We start from the raw sequence: 5,862 nt of genomic DNA, 5'->3' as shown, positions 1-5,862 counted from the left end.
AATTAGGGAACCTAGTGTGTTGAGGCCTTACCTGAAAGGGGCAAGTTGGGAGGAGTTGCGTAAGTATAGGAGGTTCTTGGGTCGATCTATTTGTGATAGCTTTTCGAACAAGGGAGTCTTATACCCCCTCTGCCTAAATCCATAGCGGGTTCTCTCATGCAAGTGGAACTTTATAAAGGCGTCATAACATCCCTATGAAATCACACCTTGGCAGTGTGGTATTGTGCTTGGCCGGCACATTTGTGGTTGGGTGCAAAGTTCTTTGAACTTTTACGTGACTTTGTGGGTAAAGGTGTGCGACCTCTGCAGAGTGTAAAACTCATATATTAGTCGTGCTTACGGTCAAGAGTGGCTTGGACACTCACATGAGTAAAGTATGGAATTAAATTAAATCGGACATGTATTGCATTGTGGGATTTCATTTATGATTTGTTATTAAATTAGGTTGGTATTTACTTAAACTTAGTAATTGTTAATAAAATTTTGACTAACAAAATTAAAAGTTATGTGCATCCTCAGCCATATCCTTGGTAAGTCTTACATTATAATTTTTCTCCACATTTGCTGAGTGATGACCGTATGAGAGTTCACCCTTGCTATAATCACTACCCAGGTCAACAGAAGGTATCACAAGAGGAGGATTATGAAGATGAGTTCAGAGAGATCTAGGTTGTCGTCTCCAGTCAACCACTCCTATGGAGATGTTATCTTCGCTCGATGTATTTTATTAAGTTATTTTTGTAAAGATATTTAGTTGTGTAATAAATATTGTGACATTGGTTTCTATAAGTCACCATATATGTGAAACTTAATCCTGACACGCATATGAAATGTATCTGGATTTGTCCTTAAATACAGGTGTAACAGAACCAGCCTTACCCTACCACACGGCTTCTCCATCGTGTGCTACACCTACACTACCTAGTACCCACACTCCACCACAGTACAACCACCGGGTAGGGATGAAAACGGTAGGAGGATACTTACTCAAATATCAATTTTTTGATTGATTGCGAATAAATAGAATATAGAATCAGCTATACAAATTTATATTCTTGTTTTTAGCATTGAGTTTGTAAAGAATCATTAAGGGTAAACCTAAAATTTATCATACATTTTCTCAAATGATAGATATAAAATTTAGAAACAGATTTGGACACGAATTTGGTTATATATTCACCTTCTTGTTGTAGAGAGCAAATAATGCATAAGACAATTTATGCAAAATTGTATTCTCATCTATAATAATATGCTTGATAACATATGAAAAGACCATGATCAAATTTTATATGTATCTATTTTAAAATATTAAATTTGTCCGAACACACTACACGACGGCTCACTTACAGCGACCTACGGTTGGTTGCTAAAACGGCCTTCAGCGACCTACGGTTGGTCGCTAAAAACTTTTAGCGACCCATAAGGATGGTCGCTATAAGTGCCATCGCTAAAGGCTTTAGCGACCGACATCTTTTTAGTGACCGACCGTCCGTTGCTAATATTGTATATTTAGCGACCAACCGTGGGTTGCTGTACTATAGATTTAGCAACCAACATTTAGCAACCAACAGAAAGTCGCCCTTTTTATAGTTATTATTAATAAAAATATACATTTAATTAAGCACCACAAATCACAGATTTTTGTACACAAATCATAAAGACATACACAGTTAATCAGTATACCACAGTCATAGATCCATCACATAAATACAAAAGCACCACAATTATATATTCACAAAAGCATCACAATTATAATATCATTCACAACTAGATCATTTACAGATAGCTAGCTAGATCATTCACAAAAGCTCCAGAGATGATCAGTCACAAAAGCACCACAGCGACATCACTCCAGCTTGAAGCAGTTCAAAAGCCCACAACTACATCACTAATGTTTCATATCACTTCAGCTATTGTTCAAAAGCCCACAACTACATCACTCTAGCTGCTCTAGAGCTGATCAGTCACAAAAGCACCAAAGCTACACTAATGCTTCAAGCAGTTCAAAAGCCTTCAGATAACCACTCCAACTTCTTGTATCCTCCTGGTAAAAATGCCAAATGATCTAATAGTAGACAAAAGGGGGGAAATATTCTGGTTAGTCAACTAAAACAAACCAACTAGTTTATATGGAAAAAGCAAAGTCAATCACTCAATCTGAATAAGAAAGATATATGTGTAAGCATGATAATTAGCAGAACTGATATCCGTCTAGAATGCTCATCCCACACCCTAAATAGAATCAAAAAATGAGGTTCAGATATTATTTTGCAAACTAGATGCTACAACCTTGTCCTTAACTTGTAAAAACACAGACCAAAAAAGTTGGAAGTTACCTGGTAGTAAATAGTGGTTTTGCCACTGCCACTAAGCCCAGATAGAACTATGGTGTTTGGTCTAGACGATTTTAGACAAGATGCTGCAGAAAAAAACACAAAAAGGAATTGCTTATCATTTACCACTCTAATATAATGAATTGTATCATAGAGCAGACATCTTAACAAGCAACACATCGACACCTCATGTATTGAATCATAATGTATCTCCATTAGGTGGAGCCAGGACCTAGGATATCCAGGCTCCAGTCCTGGTTTTAGGCCTAAAATTACATGGAAGACAACTTAAGAAACTGCACAATATTGAAACTAAAATAAATTGTAGCATGTTTTAACTAACTCAGCCCTAGGCTCTAACCCAATCCTGGCTCCACCCCTGGGTATCTATGAATTTAAATTAGAAAGGAAAACAAACACCGTCTTCCCTTAACAACACTAAACATACCATCATCAGATACATCATGCTCAAGAACTCGAAAATGTTATATCATCTCAGAGCTGCAACAATTTACAATGCACAATAACTAATAATGTAATAAAAAACATAGGCCTAATCTTGGGTTATTCCATCAATAGAACACCCATCATTACTACCTAGTTGGCAATTCCGAAACTTGTAACACAATGACACCTAAGAGTCTGAATGAATCAAAGCTGAAAAAGTTCCAGATCCACAACTAGTTTATTCTCCAGTGATGAACCAACCAACACCTCTGATTCTTTTAGGTGATAATGCCCACCTTTTGGATGTTCACCACACAACATTCAAAGACTCTCAAGACCATGGACACTCGATAAAGAGCAAAAGGATGTTAGGTTTGGCACCGCACCTACGATAAGCAACAAGATTGTGACAGCAACCACTACAAAAATAACCCCCCTATTGCAACGCATTTATGCGTTGCTAGAAGTTGAAATAAGTGTTGCTAGAAGACAAACAACGAACATAAATAGAAAGACGGGCAGCTTGCAAAATTAATTACCAAAAATCTAACAGGTGGGATAAGAATGTACAATGACACCTAACTCATCTATGAAATCAGTAATCCATTTAAGGATTCGGCTAGGAATCAATCGTATAATAGTAGTGTTAATCACATCATAATATGAGTGGGAATTTACAAAGGGAAATAAGGTAGATGCATTACGAAAATAAAACCAGATGTTTGTAAATATAGTTAAAAATGCAACCTTACCGAAGTCCTCAAACTGAAACACGCTAAGCTCCATTACCAAAGGCCAGCTGTTTTGACCACCATGGAGTAGAGAGCTTATCTAAATTTAGTGGCAATTCGTAAAGCGAAATAAGGTAGATGCATTACCAAAAAAAGAGACATTCATAAATACAGTTGAAAATGCATCCTTATCGAAGTCCTCGAACTCAAAAACTGTAAACTCAGACTCGTGTGTATCTTCATCTCATTTTGTTGCGTGAGAAACAATTAAATAGATCCAACAATACAAGTCTAATGTCTAGATCTAAAAGGTATGGTGATTAGAATGAAATTTAGATTAGGCTAGGAATCAATCGTAAAGTGGTAGTGTTAACTGCATAATAAATCGAGTGGGAATTCATAAAGAGAAATAAGGTAGATGCATTACAAAAAAAGAACAAGATGTTCGTAAATGTAGCTGAAAATGCATCCTTATACCTAAGTCCTCAAACTCAAACACTCTAGACTCCATTATCAGAGGCCAGTCGATTGGAGCACTGTCGATTAGATTTCTTGTCCGGATTGGTAGTTTGTACAGATCGGAGACATTTATCCTCATCATATTGGAGAGAATAGTAGGTAACTTAGTTCTCATCACCGGACAAGGAAAAGTGTGGGACCTCTAACCGGGAGGGGCAACAAAAACGGCTCTGATTGCTCTGCGACGACGCCTCATGGTTGTGGTTGTGATGTCCGACTCGGCTCTGCGGGCTAGATAGAACCAGATTAGTGCAGATTCATGAGAGTAGGGAGGGGAGAGCCAGAGGAGCAAATCATGGGCTCACCTGCGCTTCGCCGTGAGGAGGACCTGCGATCGGGTCGGGGCCATTGGCCGAACCTGCGCTGGCGACGAAATGAGGGTGAGGTCTGAGGAGGCATGAGTGGACACCAACGACCTCTAGTCGATGCGTCATCCATCCACTACTGTGCCTCCTCCTTCAACGCCGTTAGGACTGTCTCCGGAGCAAAACAGGGTGTGGGGGTTGCAAGCGGGAGCGAGCCGACCGGGGAGAGAGCGGGAAAGGGGCGGACGAGCATGGAGGGGCTGCCGGATCTGGGCAACGAGGGTGGGGGTGGACGCAGTGGCTAGGAGATCTTGGGGGCAGGATCAAGGCGTTGCCAGGAGAGGAAGGGGGAGAAGGCGAGATGTGGAGGGAGATCTGAGAGGAGCAGAGTTGGGAGCCATCGTCGGTATGGTAGCTCCTAGAATGGAGCGAGCGGGGGAGGTGGGGAGCTGGAGGTTTGGGTGGATGAGGACGAGTGGGCGGCGGCGGCACCGGAGACGGGAGAGGTAGGAAGGGATAGGAACAGGAACACAAAACTGTGATACCCGGTTTGCAAAGAAGAGAAGTTGGGGGTTGTTCTTTTTGTTTTTTTTCCTCATCCAGTTGTTGTTTTGGGGGATTTGGAATTTTGTGAACAACATTCGCAACTAGGGCAGTAGAATTTATTTGATTTGACGTTTGTGTTGCGGTCGGGAGATGTCGCGTGGGTTAGTTGGGCCTCAATTGGTGTTTCGGCCCATTAGCCCTCCCAAACCCTAGCCGCCACTCTCCTAACTACCCCCCCCCCTATGTGCAGCCGCCCCCCCACTCCTCCTCTTCCCTTGGCCGCCGCCCCCCCTGCCCACCTCCTCCTCCCTCCATTGTTGCAGCCACCAAAACCCTAGCCGCCCTCCCCCAATCCCCTCCTCCCTAGGTGCTACTCCGTGTCGCTCGGATCATCGTCTTTTGGTGCGAATCTCCAATCGTTTTGGGGGAAGGAAGAAGGGAGGAAGGAAAAGGGGAGAACCCAAGGTGATTTTTCTTTTGTGTTCATCCCTTGTTCATTTGCGCTGCGATTCAATTGATTAGATGTTGCGTTTGCGATTAGATAGAGGGGGGCTGTCCAGAATTTTGCGTGGTGGATGAACAGCGGTAGTTCCAGCAGTTTTTAGGTTTTTTTCGTGAAGATTTAATGGGGATCAATTTGGGAATCTTGTAGAACTTTGTTTTATCTTTCCAACGAGTATTTATGCGCTCAATTTGGAGTTATAAATTAAAAGTTATCATCGTTTGAATCCGGGTATGTGGCTGTCCAGAAAACAGATTTTTCAGAGTGATGAACAGCAGCAGTGTTAGCAGTTTCTGGGGATGTTTCGGGGGTAAGTAGTGTTAATCAGTATGAGAATCTTGTAGAACTTTGTTTTACCTTTCCAACGAGTATTTATGCGCTCAATTTGGAGTTGTAAATTAAAAGTTATCATCGTTTGAATCCGGGTATGTGGCTGTCCAGAAAACAGATTTTTCAGAGTGATGAACAGCAGCAGTGTT

General features: G+C 41.3%; 1 long non-coding RNA gene across 1 annotated transcript; it reads right to left on the bottom strand.

The window, feature by feature from the left end:
• Positions 1-1,940: 1,940 nt before the first annotated feature.
• Positions 1,941-3,613, bottom strand: LOC111591309 (uncharacterized). Its single transcript, XR_002750474.1, has 3 exons — positions 3,533-3,613; positions 2,337-2,419; positions 1,941-2,065 (listed from the first exon to the last, which is right to left on the bottom strand). It is a non-coding gene; the product is annotated as an uncharacterized lncRNA (long non-coding RNA).
• Positions 3,614-5,862: the final 2,249 nt, after the last annotated feature.

This window comes from Zea mays, chromosome 4 (genome assembly GCF_902167145.1).
Source record: "Zea mays cultivar B73 chromosome 4, Zm-B73-REFERENCE-NAM-5.0, whole genome shotgun sequence".
Classification (NCBI taxonomy): Eukaryota; Viridiplantae; Streptophyta; class Magnoliopsida; order Poales; family Poaceae; genus Zea; species Zea mays.
Note: the sequence above shows the minus strand (reverse complement) of the source record. Positions and strands in the feature narration are given on the sequence as shown.